Raw genomic sequence first — 20022 nt, forward strand, 5'->3', positions numbered from 1 at the left:
AAACATCCTAGATGACTAGGGAAACATCCTAGATGACTAGGAAAACATCCTAGATGACTAGGAAAACATCCTAGATGAATAGGGAAACATCCTAGATGACTAGGGAAACATCCTAGATGAGTGGGGAAACATCCTAGATGAATAGGGAAACATCCTATATGAGTGGGGAAACATCCTAGATGACTAGGAAAACATCCTAGATGAATAGGGAAACATCCTAGCTGACTAGGGAAACATCCTAGATGAGTGGGGAAACATCCTAGATGAATAGGGAAACATCCTATATGAGTGGGGAAACATCCTAGATGACTAGGGAAACATCCTAGATGACTAGGAAAACATCCTAGATGAATAGGGAAACATCCTAGATGAGTGAGGAAACATCCTAGATGACTAGGGAAACATCCTAGATGACTAGGGAAACATCCTAGATGACTAGGAAAACATCCTAGATGACTAGGAAAACATCCTAGATGACTAGGGAAACATCCTAGATGAATAGGGAAACATCCTAGATGACTAGGGAAACATCCTAGATGAGTGGGGAAACATCCTAGATGAATAGGGAAACATCCTAGATGACTAGGAAAACATCCTAGATGAATAGGGAAACATCCTAGCTGACTAGGGAAACATCCTAGCTGACTAGGGAAACATCCTAGATGAGTGGGGAAACATCCTAGATGAATAGGGAAACATCCTATATGAGTGGGGAAACATCCTAGATGACTAGGGAAACATCCTAGATGAATAGGGAAACATCCTAGATGACTAGGGAAACATCCTAGATGAGTGGGGAAACATCCTAGATGAATAGGGAAACATCCTATATGAGTGGGGAAACATCCTAGATGACTAGGAAAACATCCTAGATGAATAGGGAAACATCCTAGCTGACTAGGAAAACATCCTAGATGACTAGGGAAACATCCTAGATGAATAGGGAAACATCCTAGATGACTAGGGAAACATCCTAGATGAGTGGGGAAACATCCTAGATGAATAGGGAAACATCCTAGATGACTAGGAAAACATCCTAGATGAATAGGGAAACATCCTAGCTGACTAGGGAAACATCCTAGCTGACTAGGGAAACATCCTAGATGAGTGGGGAAACATCCTAGATGAGTGGGGAAACATCCTAGATGAATAGGGAAACATCCTATATGAGTGGGGAAACATCCTAGATGACTAGGAAAACATCCTAGATGAATAGGGAAACATCCTAGATGAGTGAGGAAACATCCTAGATGAGTGGGGAAACATCCTAGATGACTAGGGAAACATCCTAGATGACTAGGGAAACATCCTAGATGACTAGGGAAACACCCTAGATGACTAGGGAAACATCCTAGATAACATGGGAAACATCCTAGATGAATAGGGAAACATCCTAGATGAGTGGGGAAACATCCTAGATGAATAGGGAAACATCCTATATGAGTGGGGAAACATCCTAGATTACTAGGAAAACATCCTAGATGACTAGGGAAACATCCTAGATGACTAGGAAAACATCCTAGATGAATAGGGAAACATCCTAGATGAGTGGGGAAACATCCTAGATGAATAGGGAAACATCCTATATGAGTGGGGAAACATCCTAGATTACTAGGAAAACATCCTAGATGACTAGGGAAACATCCTAGATGACTAGGAAAACATCCTAGATGACTAGGAAAACATCCTAGATGACTAGGAAAACATCCTAGATGACTAGGGAAACATCCTAGATGACTAGGGAAACATCCTAGATGAATAGGGAAACATCCTAGATGACTAGGGAAACATCCTAGATGAGTGGGGAAACATCCTAGATGAATAGGGAAACATCCTATATGAGTGGGGAAACATCCTAGATGACTAGGAAAACATCCTAGATGAATAGGGAAACATCCTAGCTGACTAGGGAAACATCCTAGATGAGTGGGGAAACATCCTAGATGACTAGGGAAACATCCTAGATGACTAGGGAAACATCCTAGATGACTAGGAAAACATCCTAGATGACTAGGAAAACATCCTAGATGACTAGGAAAACATCCTAGATGACTAGGGAAACATCCTAGATGAATAGGGAAACATCCTAGATGACTAGGGAAACATCCTAGATGAGTGGGGAAACATCCTAGATGAATAGGGAAACATCCTAGATGACTAGGAAAACATCCTAGATGAATAGGGAAACATCCTAGCTGACTAGGGAAACATCCTAGCTGACTAGGGAAACATCCTAGATGAGTGGGGAAACATCCTAGATGAGTGGGGAAACATCCTAGATGAATAGGGAAACATCCTATATGAGTGGGGAAACATCCTAGATGACTAGGAAAACATCCTAGATGAATAGGGAAACATCCTAGATGAGTGGGGAAACATCCTAGATGAGTGGGGAAACATCCTAGATGACTAGGGAAACATCCTAGATGACTAGGGAAACATCCTAGATGACTAGGGAAACACCCTAGATGACTAGGGAAACATCCTAGATAACATGGGAAACATCCTAGATGAATAGGGAAACATCCTAGATGACATGGGAAACATCCTAGATAACATGGGAAACATCCTAGATGACATGGGAAACATCCTAGATGACTAGGGAAACATCCTAGATGACTAGGGAAACATCCTAGATGAGTGAGGAAACAACCTAGATGAGTGGGGAAACATCCTAGATGAATAGGAAAACATCCTAGATGACTAGGAAAACATCCTAGATGACTAGGAAAACATCCTAGATGAATAGGGAAACATCCTAGATGAGTGAGGAAACATCCTAGATGACATGGGAAACATCCTAGATGACTAGGGAAACATCCTAGATGACATGGGAAACATCCTAGATGACATGAGAAACATCCCAGGCCCAGATGAGGAACTGCCATGAGTTACATCTAATAGCTTGTTTTTGCAGATTTTCAGATTGCTAAAACCCATATTATTGGTGTCACTTGTAGTGTTGTCTGTCCTCGGGTCATTGTAAAAAGCCCTTACACCCTGCCCTGTAACCAGTGTTGGTAACCTGTGTAAACAGTGTGGTTAAGTGCTTGTGGTGGCATGTAGTGCTATGTAAAGTAGCCGGGAGAAATAGCTTTAAGCCTGGGGAGGAGAGAGGAGAAGAAGACAAGACAGGCCACAGAGGGAAAGAGGGGACTTTCGGAGTAGCCTTAACCTAATTCTCCTAACCTGTTACGTTCATTCTTCTAACCCATCTGCGTAATTCTCTGAACTTGCTACAAAAAACTGTACTTTTGGTGGTAGCTGTGTGGAAGTGGCGTGTTTTTAGGCTGTCCCAGGGAAAGAGATGGGTTAAGGTACAAAGAGAGGGAGGGAAGGTGAGTAGTAGGATTCAATCTTAGTCCTGTATTGACTCTTTGCCTGTTTGATGGTTCGTCGGAGGGCATGGCGGGATTTCTTATAAGCGTCCTGGTTAGTGTCCCTCTCCTTGAAAGCAGCAACTCTACCCTTTAGCTCAGTGCGGATGTTGCCTGTAATCCATGGCTTCTGATTGGGGTATGTACGTACGGTCACTGTGGGGACGACGCCATCAATGCACTTATTGATGAAGCCGGTGACTTGGTATACCCCTCAATGCCATCGGATGAATCCAGGAACATATTCCAGTCTGTGCTAGCTAAACAGTCCTGTAGCGTAGCATCTGCGTCATCTGACCACTTCCGTATTGAGTGAGTCACTGGTACTTCCTGCTTTAGTTTTTGCTCGTAAGCAGGAATCTGGAGGATAGAATTATGGTCAGATTTTCCAAATGGAGGACGAGGGAGAGTGTTGTACGTGTCCCTGTGTGTGGTGTGAAGGTGGTCTAGAGGGTTTTTCCCCCTGCTTGCACATTTAACATGCTGATAGAAATGAGTCAAAATGGATTTAAGTTTTACCTAAGTTTAAGTTGTTGGTTTGAAAACATCCTCTAACAGTGTCTAGACTGTACTACATGGTGATGCAATACTGAGATTTTATTGGGATTCCATGTTCCAAACATATTGCTCGCTATACAGTGCATTCGAAATGTATTCAGACCCCTTGACCTTTTCCACATTTTGTTACGTTACAGCCCTATTCTGAAATGGATTATTATTAGTTTTAAATATCATCAATCGACATACAATATAATAACAAAGAAAAAACAGGTTTTGAGAAAATGTTCCAATTTTAATAAAAATACAAAAACAGAAATACCTACACATTTTCCTCCATCGTTCTTAAATGGAAGAAGTTTGGAACCACCAAGACTCTTCCTAGAGCCGCCGGGCCAAACGGAGCAGTCGGGGGAGAAGGGCCTTGGTCAGGGAGATGACCAAGAACCCAATGGTCACTTTGACAGGGCTCCAGTGTTCCTCTGTGGAGATGGGAGAACCTTCCAGAAGGACAACCATCTCTGCAGCACTCCACCAATCAGGCCTTTATGGTAGAGTGGCTAGACGGAAACCACTCCTCAGTGAAAGGCACATAACAGCCTGCCTGGAGTTTGCAAAAAGGAACCTAAAAGATTCTCAGGTCTGATGAAACCAAGACTCTCAGGTCTGATGAAACCAAGACTCTCAGGTCTGATGAAACCAAGACTCTCAGGTCTGATGAAACCAAGACTCTCAGGTCTGATGAAACCAAGATTGAACTCTTTGGCCTGAATGCCAGGCGTCATCTCTTCAGGAAACCTGGCACCATCCCTACGGTGAAGCATGGTGGTGGCAGCATCTTGCTGTAGGGATGTTTTTCAGCGGCAGGGACTGGGAGACTAGTCAGGATCGAGGGAAAGATGAACGGAGCAAAGAACATGGAAATGTGTTTACTCACTATTTTCTTTTAAAGAAGATAGAGAACAAGCTATGAAGGAAAAAAAATGTGTGTGTGTGTGTGTGTGTGTGTGTGTGTGTGTGTGTGTTCAGGGTTATTTCTGCAGTATTGATGAAGGGGGACATTGGGGACAGCAGAGACACTGAATAAGTGAACGAATAGTATCTCTCCTCCTCTCGTCTCTCGCTCTCTTTATCTATCTCATCATGACTAACAATGTCAGTCAGTGGGACACCTGAGAGATCTACCAGCCCTCCACCTCCTCCACCCCAGCCCCTCTCTACCTCCACCCCAGCCCCTCTCTACCTCCACCCCAGCCCCTCTCTACCTTCCATCATGGGTTTCAGCAGGTCTAGGCTGTCTTTATGTCACTTAGAGAGTGTCCTGTTTGTCTTCCATCATGGGTGTCAGCAGGTCTAGGCTGTCTTTATGTCACTTAGAGAGTGTCCTGTTGGTCTTCCATCATGGGCGTCAGCAGGTCTAGGCTGTCTTTATGTCACTTAGAGAGTGCAACTTGAGTTGGGGGTCTTGTGGTGTAACTGGAGCTAGCAAGGGAATCAGCCTGATGGAAAACATGCCCACACACACACCCAGGATACCCCACCAGCAAAACCTCAGGCACCTCTCATCGTTGGAGGGGTTGATCAGATGTCCCCTCCCCCTCTTTTCTCCCTCTCCCCCATCCTCAAACACATTCACCTGGTTGCAGTCCAGAGATGCAGTCCTTCCATGTCATTAAAATGCACCGGGCCAGGTAGCTGTGTTGGGTTACACTCACTTTAATGAGCTACACGACCACTACAAAATGGAGGAACACTTTCTGACTGGTAATGCATCCCTCCTTATTTGAACAAGACACCCAGACCTGGAATACAACTCCCCCCCCCCCCCCCAGATAGACCTGCTAGGCAATACAGCAGCACTAGTCTGACAATGAAGTGATGTGAGTTGTTTATGGCTGTGTGTAGCATAGTAGCTAGTGTTGTATTATGTGATCGGCTGGATCCATTCTCTGTCTGTGTGCTGCTCTCTGTTCAGCGTAGCATTTCAGAATTGTTTTCATAACCGCTGTTTTATGTAATTCATTACACAGAATTATGTAACTCTGTAACCTCCCACCTCCTGATTTTTAATCGGACTGACTTCCGACACTATCGCTTTCATCTCTCTCTCTCTCTCTCGCTCTTTCTCTCGCTCTCATCTCTCTCTGATCTCTCTCTGTCTCTCTCCTTCTCTCTTTCTCTCTCTCTCTCTCGCTCTTTCTCTCGCTCTCATCTCTCTCTGATCTCTCTCTGTCTCTCTCCTTCTCTCTTTCTCTCGCTCTCTCTCGCTTTTTCTCTCGCTCTCATCTCTCTCTTTCTCTCTTTCTTTCTTTCTCTCTCTCTTTCTCTCTTTCTTTTTCTCTTTCTCTTTCTCTCGCTCTCGCTCTCATCTCTCTCTCTCTCTTGCTCTCTCTCTCTTTCTCTCTCTCAAATCACAAAGTCACAAAACTTGCTGCTGTGATGCACACTGTGGTATTTCACCCTGTAGATATGGGAGTTTATCAAAATTGGATTTGTTTTGTAATTCTTTGTGGGTCTGTGTAATCTGAGGGAAATATGTGTCTCTAATATGGTCATACATTTGGCAGGAGGTTAGGAAGTTCAGCTCAGTTTCCACCTCATTTTGTGGGCAGTGGGCACATAGCCTGTCTTCTCTTGAGAGCCATGTCTGCCTATGGCGGCCTTTCTCAATAGCAAGGCTATGCTCACTGAGTCTGTACATAGTCAAAGCTTTCCTTAAGTTTGGGTCAGCCGCGTTCTCTCTCTCTCTCCTGTCTCGTCTTCCTCCTCCTCAATCACTTTAAACCGTTATCATCTCTCTCTCTCTCTCTCTCTCTCAGCCTCTCTCTCAGCCTCTCTCTCTCTCTCAGCCTCTCTCTCTCTCTCTGCCTCTCTCTCTCAGCCTCTCTCTCTCTCTCTCAGCCTCTCTCTCTCTCGCAGCCTCTCTCTCTCTCTCTCTCTCACACAGCCTCTCTCGCAGCCTCTCTCTCTCTCTGCGACTATTGTCAGTATTGACATAATGAAGCCATTCATCCTCTGGTACTTAACCTGTCAGTTGTGTTGCTAGTGTAGTTTACAGCAATACTGTTACTGTACTGTATGTGGTGTAGTTTACAGCAACACTGTTACTGTACTGTATGTGGTGTAGTTTACAGCAACACTGTTACTGTACTGTATGTGGTGTAGTTTACAGAAGTATTGTTACTGTACCTGGTGTAGTTTACAGCAGTACTGTTACTGTACTGTACGTGGTGTAGTTTACAGCAGTACTGTTACTATACTTTGCTGTACGTGGTGTAGTTTACAAAAGTACTGTTACTGTACGTGGTGTAGTTTACAGCTAGGTTAATAGTGCTGTTCTGTACTGTACGTTGTGTAGTTTACAGCTAGGTTAATAGTACTGTTACTGTACTGTACGTAGTGTAGTGTACAGCTAGGCTTATAGTACTGTTACTGTACTGTACGTGGTGTAGTTTACAGCTAGGCTAATAGTGCTGTTACTGTACTGTATGTGGTGTAGTTTACAGCTAGGCTAATAGTACTGTTACTGTACGTGGTGTAGTTTACAGCTAGGCTAATAGTACTGTTACTGTACGTGGTGTAGTTTACAGCTAGGCTAATAGTGCTGTTACTGTACTGTACGTGGTGTAGTTTACAGCTAGGCTAATAGTACTGTTACTGTACGTGGTGTAGTTTACAGCTAGGCTAATAGTACTGTTACTGTACTGTACGTGGTGGAGTTTACAGCTAGGCTAATAGTACTGTTACTGTACGTGGTGTAGTTTACAGCTAGGCTAATAGTGCTGTTACTGTACGTGGTGTAGTTTACAGCTAGGCTAATAGTACTGTTACTGTACGTGGTGTAGTTTACAGCTAGGCTAATAGTACTGTTACTGTACGTGGTGGAGTTTACAGCTAGGCTAATAGTACTGTTACTGTACGTGGTGGAGTTTACAGCTAGGCTAATAGTACTGTTACTGTATGTGGTGTAGTTTACATCTAGGCTAATAGTGCTGTTACTGTACTGTACGTGGTGTAGTTTACAGCTAGGCTAATAGTACTGTTACTGTACGTGGTGTAGTTTACAGCTAGGCTAATAGTACTGTTACTGTAGTGTACGTGGTGTAGTTTACAGCTAGGCTAATAGTACTGTTACTGTACTGTACATGGTGTAGTTTACAGCTAGGCTAATAGTACTGTTACTGTACTGTACGTGGTGTAGTTTACAGCTAGGCTAATAGTACTGTTACTGTACTGTACGTGGTGTAGTTTACAGCTAGGCTAATAGTACTGTTACTGTACTGTACGTGGTGTAGTTTACAGCTAGGCTAATAGTACTGTTACTGTACGTGGTGTAGTTTACAGCTAGGCGAATAGTACTGTTACTGTACGTGGTGTAGTTTACAGCTAGGCTAATAGTGCTGTTACTGTACTGTACGTGGTGTAGTTTACAGCTAGGCTAATAGTACTGTTACTGTACGTGGTGTAGTTTACAGCTAGGCTAATAGTGCTGTTACTGTACTGTACGTGGTGTAGTTTACAGCTAGGCTAATAGTACTGTTACTGTACGTGGTGTAGTTTACAGCTAGGCTAATAGTACTGTTACTGTAGTGTACATGGTGTAGTTTACAGCTAGGCTAATAGTACTGTTACTGTACTGTACGTGGTGTAGTTTACAGCTAGGCTAATAGTACTGTTACTGTACTGTACGTGGTGTAATTTACAGCTAGGCTAATAGTACTGTTACTGTACGTGGTGTAGTTTACAGCTAGGCTAATAGTACTGTTACTGTACTGTATGTGGTGTAGTTTACAGCTAGGCTAATAGTGCTGTTACTGTACTGTACGTGGTGTAGTTTACAGCTAGGCTAATAGTACTGTTACTGTACGTGGTGTAGTTTACAGCTAGGCTAATAGTGCTGTTACTGTACTGTACGTGGTGTAGTTTACAGCTAGGCTAATAGTACTGTTCTGTACTGTACGTGGTGTAGTTTACAGCTAGGCTAATAGTACTGTTACTGTACAATGTGAGAGGACTTCATAGTCACACTCAGAAATCACAATCAGCACTGTCCACCTGGATAAACATGTAGTTTGATGTTCTGCTTTGCCCTGTCCAGACTGATGTTCTGAAACCATAACACAATGATGAGGTAGCTAGACAAGGAGACCACCCTAGCCTGCAGTTAACACCCCAATGGTGTCAGAACAGTTAGAGGCCTGGCCCCTCGTATGGTTCTCTGTCATTTCCACATCTACAATATTGACCTGTTTCACTCAGCAGGGCTCCAACATACACACACTGAACTATGCTGTCCTTGGCTGCAATGGAATCCAGATGGTTTTGATTGGCAGGGACCTGAACACTCCTCAGTCTGGTTCTCTCTCCTTTTCTCCTTTTTAACCCATCCAAGTAGCGGCATGTGGTAGAGATACTGGTGGTTTGATCTCTGGTAGTAAGTCACTGAGAGGAGGAGGGGGAGAGGCTGAGAGGAGGGGGAGGAGAGGCTGAGAGGAGGGGGAGGAGAGGCTGAGAGGAGGGGGAGGAGAGACTGAGGAGGAGGGGGAGAGGCTGAGAGGAGGAGAGGCTGAGAGGAGGAGGTGGAGAGGCTGAGAGGAGGAGGAGGGGGAGAGGCTGAGAGGAGGAGGAGGGGGAGAGGCTGAGAGGGGGAGAGGCTGAGAGGAGGAGGAGGGGGAGAGGCTGAGAGGAGGAGGAGGGGGAGAGGCTGAGAGGAGGAGGGGGAGAGACTGAGGAGGAGGGGGAGAGACTGAGAAGGAGGGGGAGAGGCTGAGAAGGGGAGAGGCTGAGGAGGAGGGGGAGAGGCTGTAGTGGACCTGTAGGTTTTACCTTCAACCCTGTTCCTGGAGAGTTACCCTCCTGTAGGTTTTAACTCCAACCCTGTTCCTGGAGAGATAGTCTTCTGTAGGTTTTAACTCCAACCCTGTTCCTGGAGAGATACCTTCCTGTAGGTTTTAACTCCAACCCTGTTCCTGGAGAGATACCTTCCTGTAGGTTTTAACTCCAACCCTGTTCCTGGAGAGATACCCTCCTGTAGGTTTTAACTCGAACCCTGATCCTGGAGAGATACCTTCCTGTAGGTTTTAACTCCAACCCTGTTCCTGGAGAGATACCTTCCTGTAGGTTTTAACTCCAACCCTGTTCCTGGAGAGATACCCTCCTGTAGGTTTTAACTCCAACCCTGTTCCTGGAGAGATAGCCTCCTCTAGGTTTGAACTCCAACCCTGTTCCCAGCCTTCTGTAGGTTAACTCCAACCCTGTTCCTGGAGAGATAGTCTTCTGTAGGTTAACTCCAACCCTGTTCCTGGAGAGATAGCCTTCTGTAGGTTTTAACTCCAACCCTGTTCCTGGAGAGATAGTCTTCTGTAGGTTTTAACTCCAACCCTGTTCCTGGAGAGATAGCCTCCTCTAGGTTTGAACTCCAACTCTGTTCCTAGCCAGCTGTAGGGGGTAAGAGGTTCAGGAATCTATTTTTATGTTCCCCCAGCGCCCAGTTTGTTATTCTGCCCTGACCTACTTACAGGTCCACTGAGAGACTGGTTGAGAGTCCCAAACGGTACCCTGTTCCCTATATAGTGTACTACTTTTAAACAGAGCCCTATGGACCCTGTTCAAAAGTAGTGCACTATATAGGGGAATTGAGTGCCATTTGGACCTCAAGCAGAAAGGTTTAGACCAGAGGAGTGAACATCCTATTATTGAAGCCCTTTTCATGGTGTCTTTCACTCTGTCTCTGCTTCTCTATAAAGGCACTGTGAGGCTGTGACACAGATCTACCTCCATTTTAGGTTAGTTAAGCAGAAATGACCCCAACACCTAATCTGATAGTGAGGTGGTAGATGCTCAGCCTGCCCTATGGCCCTGCTCAGGTACCTACACACAGACAGTTTATAGATGTCATCTCAGACAGATCTAGCTCAGAGAGGCCCAGCTCAGGTATCTACACACAGACAGTTTGTAGAAGTCATCTCAGACAGATCTAGCTCAGAGAGGCCCAGCTCAGGTACCTACACACAGACAGTTTGTAGAAGTCATCTCAGACAGATCTAGCTCAGAGAGGCCCAGCTCAGGTACCTACACACAGACAGTTTGTAGAAGTCATCTCAGACAGATCTAGCTCAGAGAGGCCCAGCTCAGGTACCTTACACACAGACAGTTTGTAGAAGTCATCTCAGACAGATCTAGCTCAGAGAGGCCCAGCTCAGGTACCTTACACACAGACAGTTTGTAGAAGTCATCTCAGACAGATCTAGCTCAGAGAGGCCCAGCTCAGGTACCTTACACACAGACAGTTTGTAGAAGTCATCTCAGACAGATCTAGCTCAGAGAGGCCCTGCTCAGGTACCTACACACAGACAGTTTGTAGAAGTCATCTCAGACAGATCTAGCTCAGAGAGGCCCAGCTCAGGTACCTTACACACAGACAGTTTGTAGAAGTCATCTCAGACAGATCTAGCTCAGAGAGGCCCAGCTCAGGTACCTTACACACAGACAGTTTGTAGAAGTCATCTCAGACAGATCTAGCTCAGAGAGGCCCAGCTCAGGTACCTACACACAGACAGTTTGTAGAAGTCATCTCAGACAGATCTAGCTCAGAGAGGCCCAGCTCAGGTACCTACACACAGACAGTTTGTAGAAGTCATCTCAGACAGATCTAGCTCAGAGAGGCCCAGCTCCTAACCTCTCATCAGCAGCAGATATTCAGATATTTATAATGGCAAAGGGGGAGACCTAGTCAACTGAATGGCTTCAACTGAAATGCGTCTTCCTCATTTAACCCTCTGAATCAGAGAGGTTTGGGGGGCTGCCTTAATCCACATCCACGTCTTCAGCGCCCGGGGAACAATGGGTGGGCACAGTTAACTGCCTGGTTCAGAAGAACAGTGGGTGAACTGCCTGGTTCAGGGGAACAGTGGGTGAACTGCCTGGTTCAGGGGAACAGTGGGTGAACTGCCTGGTTCAGGGGAACAGTGGGTGAACTGCCTGGTTCAGGGGAACAGTGGGTGAACTGCCTGGTTCAGGGGAACAGTGGGTGAACTGCTTGGTTCAGGGGAACAGTGGGTTAACTACCTTGCTCAGGGGAACAGTGGGTTAACTGCCTTGTTCAGGGGCTGAAGGACAGATTTTTACCTTGTCAGCTCAGGGATTGGATCCAGCAACCTTTGGGTTACTAGGTGTCCCCTTTCCCAGTAATATTGATTAATATTTAGCCCAAACTGTGACTGAATGAGTTGACCTGAAGGTAACCCAGAATGAACATTTTGTGTAATTTGGTCAGATTACATCGTCAATCCACAAGAGATTAACCTGAAGGTAACCCAGAATTAACATTTTGTGTAATTTGGTCAGATTACATCGTCAATCCTCAAGAGATTAACCTGAAGGTAGTCTTTATGGATACTGCTGTTATTTGTTTTGAGTGAGATATGAGGGGATGTGCTGTACACACACACACACACACACACACACACACACACACACACACACACACACACACACACACACACAACTGGTCTCTGCTGAATCACACACACTACTAGTACACACACATGCCTGGTCTCTGCTCCAGTGTGTGTGTGTGTGTGTGTGTTCTAGAGAGTTAACACAGAACCCTTGGCAAGTAGCAAGACTCCTCAACATAACAGGAGATGTTTTTGGGAACGCTCCTCGTGAACCGTACAGGTTTTTCTGGCTAGTCTAGTTTCCATGTAAACTGAGTAACAATTTTCCTGTATAGTTATCTGGATGACGCTGTGGAACATTGGTGTGTGTGTGTGTGTGTGTGTGTGTGTGTGTGTGTGTGTGTGTGTGATTGCTTGGCCCATGCAGTGTTGTCACTAAGGAGTAGCTAGGTCTAATCTTACTGTGATTATAGTAACTAACCAGCAGCTTTAGACAACTCCAAAACAGCTGAGGAGGTTGTTGTTGACTGGCTGTACCAGAGCCATGATAGTCTACATACAGACTGGTTGTACCAGAGCCATGATAGTCTACATACAGGCTGGTTGTACCAGAGCCATGATAGTCTACATACAGGCTGGCTGTACCAGAGCCATGATAGTCTACATACAGACTGGTTGTACCAGAGCCATGACAGTCTACATACAGACAAGTGAATAATGAACTACAAAACAGCTGAGGAGGTTGTTGTTGACTGGCTGTACCAGAGCCATGATAGTCTACATACAGACTGGTTGTACCAGAGCCATGATAGTCTACATACAGGCTGGTTGTACCAGAGCCATGATAGTCTACATACAGGCTGGCTGTACCAGAGCCATGATAGTCTACATACAGACTGGTTGTACCAGAGCCATGACAGTCTACATACAGACAAGTGAATAATGACTGGTTGTACCAGAGCCATGACAGTCTACATACAGACTGGTTGTACCAGAGCCATGATAGTCTACATACAGACTGGTTGTACCAGAGCCATGATAGTCTACATACAGACTGGTTGTACCAGAGCCATGACAGTCTACATACAGACTGGTTGTACCAGAGCCATGATAGTCTACATACAGGCTGGTTGTACCAGAGCCATGATAGTCTACATACAGGCTGGCTGTACCAGAGCCATGATAGTCTACATACAGACTGGTTGTACCAGAGCCATGACAGTCTACATACAGACAAGTGAATAATGACTGGTTGTACCAGAGCCATGACAGTCTACATACAGACTGGTTGTACCAGAGCCATGATAGTCTACATACAGACTGGTTGTACCAGAGCCATGATAGTCTACATACAGACTGGTTGTACCAGAGCCATGACAGTCTACATACAGACTGGTTGTACCAGAGCCATGATAGTCTACATACAGACTGGTTGTACCAGAGCCATGACAGTCTACATACAGACTGGTTGTACCAGAGCCATGATAGTCTACATACAGACTGGTTGTACCAGAGCCATGACAGTCTACATACAGACTGGTTGTACCAGAGCCATGATAGTCTACATACAGACTGGTTGTACCAGAGCCATGACAGTCTACATACAGACTGGTTGTACCAGAGCCATGATAGTCTACATACAGACTGGTTGTACCAGAGCCATGATAGTCTACATACAGACTGGTTGTACCAGAGCCATGACAGTCTACATACAGGCTGGTTGTACCAGAGCCATGACAGTCTACATACAGGCTGGTTGTACCAGAGCCATGACAGTCTACATACAGGCTGGTTGTACCAGAGCCATGATAGTCTACATACAGACTGGTTGTACCAGAGCCATGACAGTCTACATACAGACTGGTTGTACCAGAGCCATGATAGTCTACATACAGACTGGTTGTACCAGAGCCATGATAGTCTACATACAGGCTGGTTGTACCAGAGCCATGACAGTCTACATACAGGCTGGTTGTACCAGAGCCATGACAGTCTACATACAGACTGGCTGTACCAGAGCCATGATAGTCTACATACAGACTGGTTGTACCAGAGCCATGACAGTCTACATACAGGCTGGTTGTACCAGAGCCATGACAGTCTACATACAGACTGGCTGTACCAGAGCCATGATAGTCTACATACAGACTGGTTGTACCAGAGCCATGACAGTCTACATACAGGCTGGCTGTACCAGAGCCATGACAGTCTACATACAGGCTGGTTGTACCAGAGCCATGACAGTCTACATACAGACTGGTTGTACCAGAGCCATGACAGTCTACATACAGGAAAGTGGTTGGGGATTTTAGTTTATGTTTTGATTAATCCAGCAGGAGTGAAAACCAACATGCAACACAGACATCACGTTCTGAGCAGACTAAAAACACAAACATTGAATTATGACGTTTAATCTCCTTTTTTAAAGCAACCGTATAATTTCTGGATGGAAGGGGGCTTAGCTAGAGAGAACAGGCAATGACCTGAAATACTGGGAATCACATTCAGATTCAGCCCAGCTAGCCTAACTCCTCAACGATCCGTATTTTCTGTCTCGCTGTCTCTCAACACTCCTTCAGCGAGGACCTCATAAAATGACAAACCCCGCAGTAAAAACACTCGTCACAGAATAAGTGAAAAGCCTTCTGCTCGCGGACCGAAGTGTCCAATCAGTGTGTGTGAATTCCTGTTCATCTATGTGGATGTGTGGGACAGTGTGAGAGAGTGTTTGAGTGTGTTAATGGAGCTACAGACTACAGGCTGAAGTCCTCCTCTGTCTGACAACGCATGATATAAATATATTAGCTATCTGTCTTGCATTTATGAGGCCAGTAAACATCTTCCTCACACACCAGGAACGTATTTCTCCCAACGTTATAATGAAACGGTGCCTCTCGGCCCCAAAACACACGTTTTCTGGAGACTTGTGGGACGAGTGCTGATGATGTCACACACTTTATGCGCTTTCGGTGAACAGATGGCGTCCAGACTGAGGAGAAAATGCTCACACAATGCATCCCAGACCACCCCCCCTGAAGTGGTCAGACAGATCCTCACACAATGCATCCCAGACCACCCCCCCTGAAGTGGTCAGACAGATCTGAACACAATGCATCCCAGACCACCCCCCCCTGAAGTGGTCAGACAGATCCTCACACAATGCATCCCAGACCACCCCCCCTGAAGTGGTCAGACAGATCTGAACACAATGCATCCCAGACCACCCCCCCCTGAAGTGGTCAGACAGATCCTCACACAATGCATCCCAGACCACCCCCCCTGAAGTGGTCAGACAGATCTGAACACAATGCATCCCAGACCACCCCCCCCTGAAGTGGTCAGACAGATCTAAACACAATGCATCCCAGACCACCCCCCCTGAAGTGGTCAGACAGATCCTCACACAATGCATCCCAGACCACCCCCCCTGAAGTGGTCAGACAGATCCTCACACAATGCATCCCAGACCACCCCCCCTGAAGTGGTCAGACAGATCTGAACACAATGCATCCCAGACCACCCCCCCTGAAGTGGTCAGACAGATCCTCACACAATGCATCCCAGACCACCCCCCCTGAAGTGGTCAGACAGATCCTCACACAATGCATCCCAGACCACCCCCCCTGAAGTGGTCAGACAGATCCTCACACAATGCATCCCAGACCACCCCCCCTGAAGTGGTCAGACAGATCCTCACACAATGCATCCCAGACCACCCCCCCTGAAGTGGTCAGACAGATCTGAACACAATGCATCCCAGACCACCCCCCCTGAAGTGGTCAGACAGATCTGAACACAATGCATCCCAGACCACCCCCCCTGAAGTGGTCAGACAGATCCTCACACAATGCATCCCAGACCACCCCCCCTGAAGTGGTCAGACAGATCTGAACACAATGCATCCCAGACCACCCCCCCTGAAGTGGTCAGACAGATCCTCACACAATGCATCCCAGACCACCCCCCCTGAAGTGGTCAGACAGATCTGAACACAATCACACCACAAAGTGACTTTTGTGCGTCGAGACCAGTCTTTTCAATGTGATCTTCGTATTCAGATAGGAGAAGTCGCATGTAAGTGTCAAGTGTAGACACGACCAGAGAGACCAGAGTGATCTCAGTTTAAGATGCTACAGTCTCTCTTGTTCTATTAGCTCTGCTGGCTCACTGTGTGATGCTACAGTCTCTCTTGTTCTATTAGCCCTGCTGGCTCACTATGATGCTACAGTCTCTCTTGTTCTATTAGCTCTGCTGGCTCACTGTGTGATGCTACAGTCTCTCTTGTTCTATTAGCTCTGCTGGCTCACTGTGATGCTATAGTCTCTCTTGTTCTATTAGCTCTGCTGGCTCACTGTGTGATGCTACAGTCTCTCTTGTTCTATTAGCTCTGCTGGCTCACTGTGTGATGCTACAGTCTCTCTTGTTCTATTAGCTCTACTGGCTCACTGTGATGCTACAGTCTCTCTTGTTCTATTAGCTCTGCTGGCTCACTGTGATGCTACAGTCTCTCTTGTTCTATTAGCTCTGCTGGCTCACTGTGATGCTACAGTCTCTCTTGTTCTATTAGCTCTGCTGGCTCACTGTGTGATGCTACAGTCTCTCTTGTTCTTTTAGCGCTGCTGGCTCACTGTGATGCTACAGTCTCTCTTGTTCTATTAGCTCTGCTGGCTCACTGTGATGCTACAGTCTCTCTTGTTCTATTAGCTCTGCTGGCTCACTGTGTGATGCTACAGTCTCTCTTGTTCTATTAGCTCTGCTGGCTCACTGTGTGATGCTACAGTCTCTCTTGTTCTTTTAGCGCTGCTGGCTCACTGTGTGATGCTACAGTCTCTCTTGTTCTATTAGCCCTGCTGGCTCACTGTAATGCTACAGTCTCTCTTGTTATATTAGCCCTGCTGGCTCACTGTAATGCTACAGTCTCTCTTGTTCTATTAGCCATGCTGGCTCACTGTAATGCTACAGTCTCTCTTGTTCTATTAGCTCTGCTGGCTCACTGTGATGCTACAGTCTATCTTGTTCTATTAGCTCTGCTGGCTCACTGTGATGCTACAGTCTCTCTTGTTCTATTAGCCCTGATGGCTCACTATGATGCTACAGTCTCTCTTGTTCTATTAGCCCTGCTGGCTCACTATGATGCTACAGTCTCTCTTGTTCTATTAGCCCTGATGGCTCACTATGATGCTACAGTCTCTCTTGTTCTATTAGCCCTGATGGCTCACTATGATGCTACAGTCTCTCTTGTTCTATTAGCCCTGCTGGCTCACTATGATGCTACAGTCTCTCTTGTTCTATTAGCTCTGCTGGCTCACTGTGATGCTACAGTCTCTCTTGTTCTATTAGCCCTGCTGGCTCACTGTGATGCTATAGTCTCTCTTGTTCTATTAGCCCTGCTGGCTCACTGTGATGCTACAGTCTCTCTTGTTCTATTAGCCCTGATGGCTCACTGTGTGATGCTACAGTCTCTCTTGTTCTATTAGCCCTGCTGGCTCACTATGATGCTACAGTCTCTCTTGTTCTATTAGCCCTGCTGGCTCACTGTGATGCTACAGTCTCTCTTGTTCTATTAGCCCTGCTGGCTCACTATGATGCTACAGTCTCTCTTGTTCTATTAGCTCTGCTGGCTCACTGTGATGCTACAGTCTCTCTTGTTCTATTAGCTCTGCTGGCTCACTGTGATGCTACAGTCTCTCTTGTTCTATTAGCCCTGCTGGCTCACTGTGATGCTATAGTCTCTCTTGTTCTATTAGCCCTGCTGGCTCACTGTGATGCTACAGTCTCTCTTGTTCTATTAGCTCTGCTGGCTCACTATGATGCTACAGTATCTCTTGTTCTATTAGCTCTGCTGGCTCACTGTGATGCTACAGTCTCTTTTGTTCTATTAGCTCTGCTGGCTCACTGTGATGCTACAGTCTCTCTTGTTCTATTAGCTCTGCTGGCTCACTGTGATGCTACAGTCTCTCTTGTTCTATTGGTGGCTGGCTCACTGTGTGGCATGATAGATATAAACAGCTCTGTTCTGTTTATTCCTCCTGAACAGGATGCCAGGTGCCGCCTGGGGACTAGGTGTCGACCTCATATGTCATCACTACAGATCACTGTGATCTGATTCTCTAGCGTCAGTCTATCTACCTCTCAAAGCTCGGTTCTTAAGCCGCAAAGACATGGAAGCTGTGTGTTTTGAAGTGGAGGATCTGCTTTTGATGTCGTTGCCAGGTGCGCGCACACACACACACACACACACACACACACACACACACACACACAGAGAAATAGAGCAGAAGGATTGGACTGGGAGGAGCATCCTAGCAACAGTGTAATCAGTCAGGAATGAGACTTCTCTTTAAGAAAAACAGACATTTCCTCCTAGCTATAAATAGTCTCTGTGAGAAATAGTATTTATATTCTAGGAACACCACTTTCCTCCTGGACCACGACAGTTCTATGGAGGGGAACCAACTGCCGTCAGACCTGGGAAATAACATTTGTTTTCTTCCTAGTAACTCTGCTGCGCTTGACTACGCTTGCCTGGTGAAATATAATAGTCCCAGAAGTGCCAACCCCTTACACCGCCCATCTAGCACACAATGCCAGGCTCAATCAAACGCTGAAGGTGGAAAAAGACTCATCACAGAATGTGTGTGTGCTGAATGAGATGGGGTGTAACACACACCCAGCTATTGTGCAGAGCCAGAAGACAAAAACAAGAAGGCCCCACCCAGAAACATCTGCTCATCAAATAAAGACTTGAAATGTCCAAGTGTACTTAAAACATCGTAGTGTACTTAAAACATTGTAGTGTACTTAAAACGTCATAGTGTACTTAAAACATCGTAGTGTACTTAAAAACGTCCAAGTGTACTTGAAACCCTAGAGCAGGGTTTCCCAAACTCAACACTGTCAGATGGAAAGAGAACTGTTCAACTCTGTCAGATGGAAAGAGAACTGTTCAACACTGTCAGATGGAAAGAGAACTGTTCAACACTGTCAGATGGAAAGAGAACTGTTCAACTCTGTCAGATGGAAAGAGAACTGTTCAACACTGTCATATGGAAAGAGAACTGTTCAACACTGTCAGATGGAAAGAGAACTGTTCAACACTGTCAGATGGAAAGCTGTTCAACACTGTCAGATGGAAAGAGAACTGTTCAACACTGTCATATGGAAAGAGAACTGTTCAACACTGTCAGATGGAAAGCTGTTCAACACTGTCAGATGGAAAGAGAACTGTTCAACACTGTCATATGGAAAGAGAACTGTTCAACACTGTCAGATGGAAAGAGAACGGTTCAACACTGTCAGATGGAAAGCTGTTCAACACTGTCAGATGGAAAGAGAACTGTTCAACACTGTCATATGGAAAGAGAACTGTTCAACACTGTCAGATGGAAAGCTGTTCAACACTGTCAGATGGAAAGAGAACTGTTCAACACTGTCATATGGAAAGAGAACTGTTCAACACTGTCAGATGGAAAGAGAACTGTTCAACTCTGTCAGATGGAAAGAGAACTGTTCAACACTGTCAGATGGAAAGAGAACTGTTCAACACTGTCAGATGGAAAGAGAACTGTTCAACACTGTCAGATGGAAAGAGAGAACTGTTCAACACTGTCAGATGGAAAGAGAACTGTTCAACACTGTCAGATGGAAAGAGAACTGTTCAACACTGTCAGATGGAAAGAGAACTGTTCAACACTGTCAGATGGAAAGAGAACTGTTCAACACTGTCAGATGGAAAGAGAACTGTTCAA

The 20022-nt window shown here is 45.7% G+C and overlaps 1 protein-coding gene across 50 annotated transcripts in view; it reads left to right on the top strand.

Moving 5' to 3' along the window:
* The window catches only part of LOC110499727 (protein PHTF2), a 105148-nt gene that overhangs the window by 21076 nt on the left and 64050 nt on the right, over positions 1-20022 (top strand). For 26 of the 50 annotated variants that reach the window (XM_090228669.1, XM_090228671.1, XM_090228675.1 and 23 more), the window contains exon 2: positions 18312-18487. The exons of the other annotated variants lie outside the window; for them this stretch is intronic. The gene's annotated coding sequence lies outside the window, so the exon portion shown is untranslated. The remainder of the gene's footprint in view (positions 1-18311; positions 18488-20022) is intronic. 50 annotated transcript variants of the gene reach the window in all.

The sequence above is a fragment of the Oncorhynchus mykiss genome, unplaced genomic scaffold (assembly GCF_057628025.1).
Source record: "Oncorhynchus mykiss isolate SJ-2025 unplaced genomic scaffold, ASM5762802v1 scaffold96, whole genome shotgun sequence".
NCBI classification, from domain to species: domain Eukaryota; kingdom Metazoa; phylum Chordata; class Actinopteri; order Salmoniformes; family Salmonidae; genus Oncorhynchus; species Oncorhynchus mykiss.